The sequence below is a fragment of the Macrobrachium rosenbergii genome, chromosome 54 (genome assembly GCF_040412425.1).
Source record: "Macrobrachium rosenbergii isolate ZJJX-2024 chromosome 54, ASM4041242v1, whole genome shotgun sequence".
Classification (NCBI taxonomy): Eukaryota; Metazoa; Arthropoda; class Malacostraca; order Decapoda; family Palaemonidae; genus Macrobrachium; species Macrobrachium rosenbergii.
Genome location: NC_089794.1, coordinates 37,323,198 through 37,336,296, shown reverse-complemented (window position 1 = coordinate 37,336,296; position 13,099 = coordinate 37,323,198).

The window sequence follows — 13,099 nt, the reverse complement described above, 5'->3', positions numbered from 1 at the left end:
TCCTTGTGTGCCCTCTCCCCCCACTGACATTATTGGATTTCTAAATAAACTGTGAATTTACAAGCCAAGTGGTTTCAGTTAATCGCCTTCTGCTCTGCATAATTCCTGATTTGTTCCAAAACTTGTTCATCAAAGTTTTATTCCTACCAGGTTGTAGGTATGAATCAGGAAAACCATGATAAAAGGGATTAAAATGTAGCCGCCAATTGCCAACTCAGGGGAATGCGAAGGCTGCCGTCTATGAATAGGCCCTGCCTGAAGTTCCACCCGCTTCAGATTACCTAAAAGCTCCCAGCATTCTTCACAGAACAGTGAACCAATAAACTAAATCAGTCACACCTATAATTTGGAAATGATCGCAGTAGTGGTAGCATTCACCTATTCCACATTCCTCCTTCGACTATAGCATCCACTACTGGGCGCTTTAAAGCTTTGTGTAGTTATATAGAAGTTGGCTCCCATCTAAACCTTGCAGTCGAGTGATGCCTGGTTGCCTATTCAAACAAATAAGAATGAGTCTTGATTTGCTTATTATCCACCACGACCTATGTCAAGGATCACAGCTGCACCCTACTGCTGGGTTTGACCAGCGCTGAATGACATCACAGGTCTCAGCACTTGGCCTTTGGCCTAAATTCCATATTCCATTCCATTCTCATACATAGCAGTAGTTAAGTTAAGTATAACTTAGATTTACCAGACCACTGAGCTGATTAACAGCTCTCCTAGGGCTGACCCGAAGGATTAGACTTATTTTAAGTGGCTAAGAGCCAATTAGTTACCTAGGAAGGGGACCTACAGCGTATTGTGGATTCCGAACCACATTATACCGAAAAATGAATTTCTATCACCAGAAATAAATTCCTCTAATTCTTCATTAGCCGGCCAGAGACTCGAACTCTGGCCTAGCGAGTGCTAGTCGACAACTCTACCGACTCGCACAACGAGGAACTCGTAGCAGTAGTATAATATCAGTGTCGTGTTCCTTGTATAATGGCACGGGAGTAAAATCTACTAATACTGTCAAAGGATTCACTGCGATGCTTACTGGTGAGAGAAATTAAGATTAAGCTCAGATCTCTAAGATTTTCACAATTGCATGAGTTTAAAACGAGAAGAGTCAAAGTAAAGTTGTTCTTAAGTCAATTGATTCACATTTTTAATTAAAATATGAGTCCTCTTGCTGTGCTAAAATACTTTTCATTAGGTGAACATGCTTTTCAGTAGCTGTGTACCCGAGAGAAATTAATTGTTAATTAACTGACGACTGTCAATAGCTTCTCGAAGCCTACTGGTAAATTGTTCATTATTCAGGGTTAGTCATTTAATTGAAAAAATTTGCATAGAACTTCACCCTGTCTCATGATTTTTACAGACATTGTTGGAACATTTATCTCCTTATTCAGTACAACTACTCTCAAGTGATTTCATTGATTCACGATATTGTGATTGCATCACAGTGACTAACTGATTATTGCTACTGTGTTCACATTGATGTATTCTTACTTCAGTGATTGCTATGCTGAAGTGACATTGAAAAGTAGGGTAAAGAGTTAAGACTATAATGAAAAGTTGTGTTGTAATATGAAAGAACAGAATTCTATTCAGTACTGTTCATGTACTGCTATAAAGTCAGGATTTACATATGAGCACAAATTGAAATACATCTGGAAAAAATGTCAGTTAACTTTGTAAGTATCAGAATGTTGGTTTAACGGTTTAAAGATTGCTTATACACACATACACACACACACACACACACACACACACACACACATATATATATATATATATATATATATATATATATATATATATATATATATATATATATATATATATATATAGAATACACATTTTCCAGTGTATACAAGACTATTCGTGTAATATATATAAACTAATTATAAAATACACATTTTTTTCCGTGTGTAAAAGACTAATTAATACCCACTAAGCCTGAAAATGAAATATATTTAGCTTTAGGAAGGAAGGAGGGACATCTCCCTTCCTCTTCAGAATACGTCTGATTACAATTTTAAAAAGGTAAAAAAAAAGAGATGCATATATATATATATATATATATATATATATATATGTATATGTATATGCATATATAAATGAAATAGCAATGAATACAACATTATAATAATACATAAATAAATATATATATATATATATATATGTATATAATGAAATAGCAGTGAATACAACAATATACAGATAATTAACAAACCATGAAAGAAACAAAGGATAGAGTTCCAAAATCGCATTATCCCCTCGTTTCTTGTACAGTAGTTGATTCTGTCTCATCTCTTACTCAACCAAGAAACCAAGAAGAAAAGTCTTCAGAAATCAGAGCAACCAAGTTCCTCAGTTCCACGCACAAAAACGAAGCTCAGTTAGTCCATTTAATCTACTTCAACTTGAGGATAATTATTTCGATCTCCGGCTACAATTGACTTTGAGGCGCCATTTCCGATGCTCTCAGTGGCCTCCCCGCCGAGTGCTAATTTGTCTCGTGTAACCTTTGACGTCTGACTTTTGTCAGTTTAGTTCTGACGTAAGTGCTCTCTCTCTCTCTCTCTCTCTCTCTCTCTCTCTCTCTCTCTCTCTCTCTCTCTCTCTCTCTCTCTCTCTCTCTCTCTCTCTCTTTTTGGTTGGCAATTGTATACATTTTTTTGCTGGTTAGTCAAGTAGGTAATTATTCAGTTGTCCCTAACTGCTTTGGCATTGTTTTTCAGCCAGTTTTAAGGCATTGTTGTAGTTTATTATTATTATTATTATTATTATTATTATTATTATTATTAATATTATTATTATTATTATTATTAAAAATATGATGCCCTTTTTGAAAAAAATGGGAAAAAATATGAGTCTAATTCAATTTTGCCATTTCCTACTCTTAATGAGATACCAGGCACCTAAATAATAATAATAATAATAATAATAGTGAAAACAGAATTTAAAAACATGCAAAATTGCACAAGAATTCATAAACACACTTCAGAGTCCTTAAAGGAGGGTTATCCGGAAGCTCTCAACACGACACTAATAACGGTTACTCAGAAGTCATTACGTAACACACACACACACACATCTGTGCTTGGTAATAAATAACAAGAGATTCAATGAATATTGATATACAAAGATATGAATGCTGAGACGATAGGTATGCGAGATTTAAAGCTGTAATACATCGAGACATTAAAGCGTCTATTGTTGACAAGCGGGATACAGATTCGCGCGGCTGTATTTGTATTTTAAATAATGGCTTCTGAGTAACCGTTATTATTGTCGTATTAAGAGCTGTAGAATCAGCTTCCGGATAACCCTCAGTTATGTACTAACAAGTGTGTTTATGAGTGCTTGTGCACTTTCGAGCGTTTTCAAATATCGATTGAAAACCAGCGTCCTTTCTTTTTACAACCTCTGCCAACCCACGGTTTACAAGTTCTTGCATTTTCTCTAAATAGTCAGACAACATCAAAACACTGGTTTGGTTCGTACCTCTCTCTCTCTCTCTCTCTCTCTCTCTCTCTCTCTCTCTCTCTCTCTCTCTCTCTCTCTCTCTCTCATTCTATTCACGGAAACACAAACACCCTTCTGCACATGATTTACAAGTTCTTGATTTACAAGTTCATGCATTCTCTTTAAATAATCAACCACAAACCGCTGGATTGGTTCGTACCTCTCTCTCTCTCTCTCTCTCTCTCTCTCTCTCTCTCTCTCTCTCTCTCTCTCTCTCTCTCTCTCTCTTTTCCATTCAGTTCAAGGAAACACAGACACCCCTCTACATTTGATTTAAAAGTTCTTGATTTACAAGTTCTTGCAGTCAGTCAAAATAAAACCTTTCTCTCTCTCTCTCTCTCTCTCTCTCTCTCTCTCTTTTCTGTTCAGTTCACGGAAACACAAACACCCCTCTATACTTGATTTACAAGTTCTTGATTTACAAGTTCTAAATTGACAAGTTCTTGCATTCAGTCAAAATAAAACCACTCTCTCTCTCTCTCTCTCTCTCTCTCTCTCTCTCTCTCTCTCTCTCTCTCTCTCTCTCTCTATTCACGGAAGCGCAAACACCCCTCGAAGCATGCCACATGTGAATAATTCCCGGAGGTCTATTTACCTGAACACGTCTGGGACCTGTTGAGGAAAGGGACTCTTTAAACCCCGTTGCCGCCGGTGTTGTTGATTAGACCGCAAATGGAATCCATGACAATGGTTATGGTAATGACCTGTGGGTAATTGATCAGCTGGTTATGCTCTAAAAGCCGTTTTGGAAAGGCCTGTCCCGGGCGTTGGGGTGTTTGTCAGAGAGAGAGAGAGAGAGAGAGAGAGAGAGAGAGAGAGAGAGAGAGAGAGCGAGCTATTGGATTTGAAATAGGAAAGGTTAGGGAGAGTTGGGAGTGAGAGAGATATGCTACTGAATATCAAAGAGGAAATGTTAGGAAGATTAGACTAGATCGAGAAGACACAATAGAGAGAAAGGGAGACAGACAGACAGACAGAGAGAGAGAGAGAGAGAGAGAGAGAGAGAGAGAGAGAGAGCGGGAGGGGGCTATTGGATATCAAAGAGGAAGAGTAGACTAGATCGAGAAGACATAATAGAGAGAGAGAGGTAGAGGGTAGCTGTTGGATGTCAGTGAGTTAAGGGCAGAAAGAGTAGACTAGATCAAGAAGAAATAATAGAGAGAGAGAGAGAGAGAGAGAGAGGCTATTGAATGTCAAAGAGGAAATTTTAAAAAGAGTACACACGATCGAGAAGACTGTCAAAAAGGAAATATTAAAAAGAATAGACTCGATCGAGAAGGCGAGCGAGAGAGAGAGAGAGAGAGACTACTGAATGTCAAAAAGGAAGTATTAAAAGAGTAGACTTGATCGAGAAGACATCAGAGAGAGAGAGAGAGAGAGAGAGAGAGAGAGAGAGCGGAAAAAAATTTAAGAGAAAAAAGACTATAAATAGGGTTGCATAGTATAGATAGTGTGGGTGAGAAAAAGAACGCGAAAGTACAATAACTGGAGGAACAAACTGAGAAGAGACGCTGAGGGGAGAACATGTCTTGGAAAACTATCGAAGTCTTTTGATAAGAAACTGATCATTCTAGGTGAAGGAAAGAAATGAAATGGATATATAACTTATTTCCTACTTCTGAGAATTGGGGGGACAATAGAAATGACACAGACTGACAGATACTGACACTAACAGACAGAGCAAACAGACAGACCCTTATTGAGTTAGATTGGTCTTTTAAGGATACATGTAGATAGGTAGAAATGGCGTTGAACAAGATGAAAATGGGAAGAGAAATGTGGCCTGAAGAGATGTATTGAGAACGGAGAAAGCCTCATAAATTCAGTACAGTCACCTACACTATATCACAATAATATATATATATATATATATATATATATATATATATATATATATATATATATATATATATATATTATAGAAACACATACACAGTCGTGTACAAATTCTAGCAGTGTGCAAACGTCTTGCCTCATTGAACAGAGGCCCTGTCTCACATTTTATCCTCGGGGATGCTCGTAAGAGGAAAAAACTTTTGTTGGCGTAAGGCCAGCTTGACCTAGTAACACCAACAAAAAAAGAGGCCTCGTTAGAATTGTTGTGTAGGTGACTGTACTTGGAGTCTTGTACTGAAATGACATCTCTGTCACTCACTCCTAATTTTTTAGGGTTGTTTTCTCTCTCTCTCTCTCTCTCTCTCTCTCTCTCTCTCTCTCTCTCTCTCTCTCTCTCTCTCCTTTTTCGGCTACTCTTTCCGTTTTTCTCTCTCTCTCTCTCTCTCTCTCTCTCTCTCTCTCTCTCTCTCTCTCTCTCTCTCTCTCTCCTTTTTCCTTTCTGGGCTACTCTCCGTTTTTCAGCCTCTCTCTCTCTCTCTCTCTCTCTCTCTCTCTCTCTCTCTCTCTCTCTCTCTCTCTCTCTCTCATCCTAGCCTCTGGAAAGGATGAAGAACGCCCCAAGTAGATATAATTCTCTCTCTCATCTGTTTTCATCGACTCCCGGATGCCACTTCCGGCTCAGAAGCGCTGATACGGACAGGTGTCTCCTGGATATCTCTTTTGTTATTGCGTCGGAGATAGCTTTTGTGTAAAAAAAGATTCCATTGGCAAGAGTGGAATGGAGACTGGTGAATTGGTGGCGTTGAAGGTAATGTCCAAGATTTGAAGAATTTCTTAATTAAGGAGGTTAAGAGGAACTATAAAGAATTCTAGAGCGAGGCTGTTGCGGTGGAGTTTGAGAGTTGATGTAAAAGGGACAGTGATGAGAATGAAGTACTGCAGATATATTAGAGAAGGTTTTAAACAGGTCCCGACGATATTGATGCGAATGAGACATTGAAAAGGGTTTTTAGAAAGTGTTGTTGAACAGAATGATGGTAGATGATAATGAGACACAGGGGGAATATTAAAAAAGATTGTGAAGGTAAGAGATGTGCCTCATTTCGAAAGAAGAGACCTAACTTCAATTTTTGGTGTGGCTTCTTTCAAAGGGCCCCAGAACGAACGAAGGAGAAGGTCATTCCCTGATTGACTGACAAAGATGGGTATGACTCAAAATGAAACTATTAAAGACATCAGCTCACCTAAGGAGGACTTTTTGTATTTTTCCGCCATTAAGAAGTCGGTTTCTGAATGCAAGCAGTAATGTGACTGCGTAGAAAGGGCATCACGACCAAAACGCCCACAGGTTACCACCTATGATTAAGTGGATGCCATCCACCGAATGCGGTTGGTCCATTGGATAACAGATGTTTGCTCAAAAAAATTAGCCAAGTTCACGGGTATTAGGACTGGTTCGGGGCATCAGTTGGTCGCTGGTATAGTGGTTAGTGTCTTGGAATGCCACTCAGATGTCATGAGTTCGCACCTCCCCCGGGGCGATGAAAAATCACTGGCTCTATCATGATCAGTTACTGCTGCTGTGTTTGGTCTGTGGTGGGAGGTTGAAACCAACATATTCTTTGGAAGCTTGAGTTTCAAGTCAATGGCCCCTATGGTGGGCTTGTTCCAAATGAATAGGTTTCATCTACTGAATAAAAAAAATAATACTATTTTATTTGACATCTTGGGGTGACATGAAGTAGCTGTCCACCAGATAGGCACTACGTTTGTTGATACCAGAACTGAAGGTGACGGAAGTGACAACATTCGAGAAACTTTTGACTCATCCGCAGGTAATTTAGTAACCCTTGATGAGGCATGGGTTCAGTCCTTTGAGCCTGATTCAGAGATGAATTTATGATGTTTGTTACATTAAATTTACTACAACGACGACACATCCTCTGCAGTATTCCCACTTGACTAAGCTGTTTTTGCTCGCAACACTAGGCAGGCTGTTGCTGCTGCTGCAAACACTGACGTTTTCTAGCATCAGGTTTAATACTACTCAGCTTGCTAAGGGTTTTATCTTGGCCACAACTAAAATGCGGAATGTAGTTGTGGAATCCTCCGATCTCGTAACCACAACTAAATTGCGGTATAGTTTTCTTGGTGCAGTTGTGGAATACTCCGATCTCTTAACTATTAAAGCGAGGTCCAAATTCATTCCTGCTCTCTGCTGGCGTCTCCCGAATTCAGGTGTATCGGTTTTATTTTCTATTTCCTCATATTTATTAATTTATCGCCTTTTCCTATACCCTGTCTCTCTTTCTGCAGGCTGATTTCCTGTGGAATCCGCTTTTTTTTGTGTGTTGACTCCGTCTGTAAGGGTTTTCAGCTGAAGATTTAAAGAAAGAAAGAAAGAAATGAAAACACCATGTCCTTTACATAATGGAAGATTTAAGGATGTGTCCTTTGTGTTTTGTGAGTAATAGGGGCATCATTTTTGAACTCCTTGGACATTTGCAGGTGATTAGGCAATCTCCTGTACAAGTAGCTGGACGTCCTTCTGCAGCTACTTGTACAGGAGATTGTCTAATCCAGTGGTCCTTAACCAGGGGGGAATTCCTCCCTAGGGGGGAATTTCAGAGTTTCGGGGCGCGGGTGGTGGGGGGTTGGGATTGTGACTACAGATTGGCAGGCTCAAACCGGCTCTAGGACCACACAAAACGAAGTGTGCATCGGTCCGCCCTACTGAGAAGTCACGCTGGGCTTTCTCCCCGCTAGCTTGTGTGTTTGTATTTTGTTGCATTTTATTTGGAAAATGCACTTTTTGAGGCAGACAATTTTGGAAAAGGGGGAATGACATTCTGACATATGGTGAAAGGGTCCTTGGACCAAAAAGAAAAAAAAAGTTTGAGAACCACCGTCTAATCACATCTAAATGTCCAAGGTGCTCTTCCTTCAGGAGAAATTGAACGTCCATCTATAGAGGAGACCAGACGTCCCGCTACAAAAATAATTGGACGCCCTTCTCTTAAAGTAATTGGACGTCCTTCTGCGGGAGTGATGTCGTACATCTGATTCGCGTACTTGATGAATATATATATCCACCTTCAGGAGTGAATGGATATGTATTGTTTCTGAAATGAGTGGATATCCTCGTGCAAAAATGATTACTTTCCCTCCAATGGAAATTTGGGGTAAATAGTATCTGTCTCAGTAGTCCAGGATATTTTGAATTATGTGAAACGTCAAAAACAAATCAGTAGATAGATAGAGTACTTATTTGACGTATGCAAGAGAGAGAGAGAGAGAGAGAGAGAGAGAGAGAGAGAGAGAGAGAGAGGGGGGGTGGTGTAAAAAGTAATATTCCCGCCATTCATTCGAGCTGAATATTTGTGCCATACTTTTTTTCATTTATTTATTTTTTGGGCCATGAACCTGGCTATCGCCCAGCTACGTTCATTGAGCGCGTGACTAAATATATCATACCTCTGGCGCCGTTCGAGAGCTCATGGTAGAAAATATGGGAGTCCTACGTTTTCCCGTAGAGGACATTTTTTCTTTTTTATTTTTTAAGGAGAACTCATTGGTTGCTCAGCATTCTCTCTCTCTCTCTCTCTCTCTCTCTCTCTCTCTCTCTCTCTCTCTCTCTCTCTCTCTCTCACACACTAATCCCCCCCCTCTCTCTCTCTCACTCACACACACACACGCTAACCCAACCCAACCACTCACATTCACTAACCTAACATAACCTCTCTCTCTCTCTCTCTCTCTCTCTCTCTCTCTCTCTCTCTCTCTCTCTCTCTCTACACACACACACACACAGGACCTCTGTGTGTGTGTGTGTCTTGCTATTCCCGTCCAAAAGAAAAATAGAGAAGAGATTTTGTAACATTGAAAATTCTGTTTCCCTGAATATTTCTTTTTTCGGACGATTGGCCAGGACACGTTTTGCAGTTGATTGATAAGACCTTCTGAGGATCTTGTGGACCTTTTTGGGTCATTTTACGGTCTATTTTGGGTCACGCCTTCATCTCCAAACCATAACTGCTTCGCCTTTCCCTCTTTTTTCCATCAGTTCTGTATTTTCTCTTTAGTTTTAGTTTTCTTTTTCCAAAAGAAGGATAGAGGTATGCCTGTGTTTGTGTGTGCGAGTTTGTCTGTCTGTCTCTCGGATGAGGGGATCATAAGCGGGCATATCCCCCCCCCTTCCTGGATATCTGTCTGTTTATCTATATATATATATATATATATATATATATATATATATATATATATATATATATATATATATATATATATATATATATATATATATATATATATATATGTGTGTGCATGTGTGTGTATATATATATACATTTATATATGTTTATACCAAGTGTTTTGTTTTCCTTATATTACAGTTTTGTATAAATATCACGCGTTACTGTTCTTTTAAGCATTATATATCACAGACATACACTTTTCTGACAATCACTGTGTTGCTTCCAAGTGCTACCGCACGCAGGGCTTCTATTGCAACTCCCTGGCAACACTTCTGGTATTCTCAGGACTTTTAGTATTCTTTAAAGATAAAGTCTTGACGGGAAAAACAAAATTGCCAGTAATTCTTTCTATCAGTTCCAAAGCCGACAGTGGGGAGCATTATCTCTTTCTCTGAAGGTTGGTGGGGGGTGGCTGTTGTCAAGAATCAGCATGGTCTGCAGACCTAAAATTCGGAGGATGCGTGAACCCTCTTTGTATAAACTGTGCTGGGCGTGGGGTGCATGCAGCCCTTTGGGACTGCATCTTGAGCTGGAGGATTCAGGGAGAAGCATCCTGTCAGTGAGATTTATTGATCCTTATCTTTCTGAACTATGAAATTTTCTTATAGGGTTCTTGTTTTCCAGTCAGATTTTGACCTGACTCTGTTAGAGATTGGAGTGTAGCTCCATTGTATTTGTACTGTAGCCCTGAAAAGGTCATGATTTTGTAACTGAAACTGCTGTCGGCTTTGGTGGAATAACTAAAAAGTGCAACATAGTATCAGTTTTGGGCGAAGAAAATCCATAATGTAATATATGTAATGTGTTATTTTACCCACGTGATATATGTGGGTTTTTACATACATTATCCCTTTTGTCAAAATAAGCTTTTGCCAACCTGATCAGTTGGCTTCCTCAGCCTTAATAAACAAAAGATTTTTGATACATATGAGAAAACACGTCGAGAGAAAAAAATAACATTGACAAGACAACTTTTTTTCCCTTATATGTAACTGCAAAATCACTCGTTTAATCTGTTAGCAAGTCTCAATTCTCCAAGATTGTCGTAGAGTAGCGGCGGTTGGCGTGTTGGTTGTTTGTCTTGCTAATTGCTGGGTATCCGAATTTGTTAATATCATCAGTCGTTCGATTTCGTCAGAGGCTGTTGTATGGTCTTCTGTTCTCTGTGCGGGAAAAGTGAGCCAGCAAAAGTAGGAGGAGCAATAGACAAAGAAATCAACATTCATTTTGGCGGCTGTGCAAGACATCTTATTGATGTAAGAAACTTCATGAGTAAACGACTTGTCCTTAAAATTATTGGATCTTTCCTAGATAGTGACCCCCAAGGGCTTTCGGGGGTCGTTATCTAGGAGTAATATTTCTTGGGGGTCATTGTCTTTATATTTAGTCTTTTATGTTTTTATAGTAATCCCCAACAGGCTGGTACTAAACACGCCGCGAAAGTGGATACATACCGAGTTAAAAGCATTGGGGGTCAATGTCTAGGAAAGATCCAAATTATTTATGGAATTTATAAGGGATCCATCCACAGCCATACATTAGCTTACATCACTACCGCTTGGAGGTACACCTGAGGCTCTTAAATAAATGTCCTCACGCCAGGAACCTCAGCGTGATTGATAGTTAGCATTGCGGAAGGTAGTTTATCTTGGCTTAGAGCAAAGCATAAGTCCACCCACAGAGATAAACAAGATTAAATTTTGTAGAATGGGGCAGTGACCTCTGATACTCCTCCTCATTTTCACACTTATCAGGTGTAAACTTTTTTTCCCCCAAGTATCTTTTTGTTCGTTTGTACTGTCGCTCGAGCATATATATTGTAAATATTTACCACAATTTATCTTTTCTCTTGCGGTTGTTTTAACAATACCTGTGTTTCGTGTGCGTGCTTGTAAATATATATGTATGTATGGTTGTATGTATGTATGTATGTTTGTATTTATGTATGTATGTATGTATGTATGAGATATTGTAATTTCATATCATTCCTAGCTCACTATATACCATGCTAGTATTAATTTTTCTTGTGTAATTTTAATAAATAGTTGACATCTTATCAACCAGAGGATTAATGATTGTTGTAGTAATTTGTGAGGATTAGTATGTAAATTATTGATGATATTTTTACCTTTTTTTTTGTGATGACGGCATGGCGACGAATTTATCGTGGAGCTCATTAAAAATTCATATTCTGTGTTTTTTATTATATTTAATTTTCGTAACAATAATTTTCAGTTGTTTGAGACGTCAGCCTAGTAGTTTTAACAGTATTAGGTCCTTACATATCATATCAATATTATAAAGTTCCATATAATAATTCATAAATGGTTATTGCATCATTATCGCAGTAATTGCCCTTCATTCACATATAGTTCATTAATTGTTGCTATTTTATTCTTGATAGTGTGCGCATAATATTTTCTTGTTGTTCAGTCGCTTATGTATCTCAAAGAGAAGCTATTGTATAACATTATCAGTAAATAAAATATTAGGTAAGACTGTGTGAGATGCCAGGTGCGCCTTCTACCTGATGAATACATGATCTTTTAAAATGTCGAGGATCTTCGCTCTTTTATTTAATTATCAGTTATTATTTATAGCTGCACCAGTGGATGATATATCGTTACTTTTTTTTCTTCGCTGAAGAAGCTCATTAATAGTTGAGGATCTAAAACTGCATTAGTTCACAAAATGTAATAGTATCTCATCCTTCAGTGAAAGTATTTCATTAAATAGTTGATATTTTACAATAATATTTGAGCGATTTTAATCTCGTCTTGCATAATACATTCCATTATTAGTTACTGTTTTACAATTACATATATGTTTAAAGTACCTCTATAAAAAAGTAGTAATACTCTTCAGGTGCCCTTTAGGACGCCAGCACGTCATTTCCCCTCCATGCGTCGCAGCTCCTCAAACGACTGAAGGATACCCTATAGAAAATTCTATTTACAGAAGTCATATGAGATTCACCTATAAAAAAGATACCGTAAAACTTTATGACAAAATATCGGTATTTCGACGAGATATTTTCTTATTCCGCCGTATCCGGCCATTTACGGTTTGTAACAATGAAAATAGGTTGGGGATTCCGAATATATTTCCTTTCAGCGCGTGGCAAAAGGCTTACTCGAGTCGTCCCTCCGTCAGGAGAGCCCAAGGACCAGATTGGCTCGGCGCGACCTTCGAATCATCGAGATGAAATGGAACGAGCTTTATTTCCAGGTTGTGTTTTGGTTTGTTTTTGAAGACCCTATTGGTTTTTTATTCCCCCCTCTCTCTCTCTCTCTCTCTCTCTCTCTCTCTCTCTCTCTCTCTCTCTCTCTCTCTCTCTCTCTCTCATTTCTTTTTGCGTCTCGGGCGCTTCTTGAATTATATATTCTCCCCTTTTGTGTATTCTTTCTCTAATTTCACGTGGCAAAGATGGGTCCCTGATCCGTTATCCGGCGGATGTTTAAGCAACAGGGAAGGCCGGATCA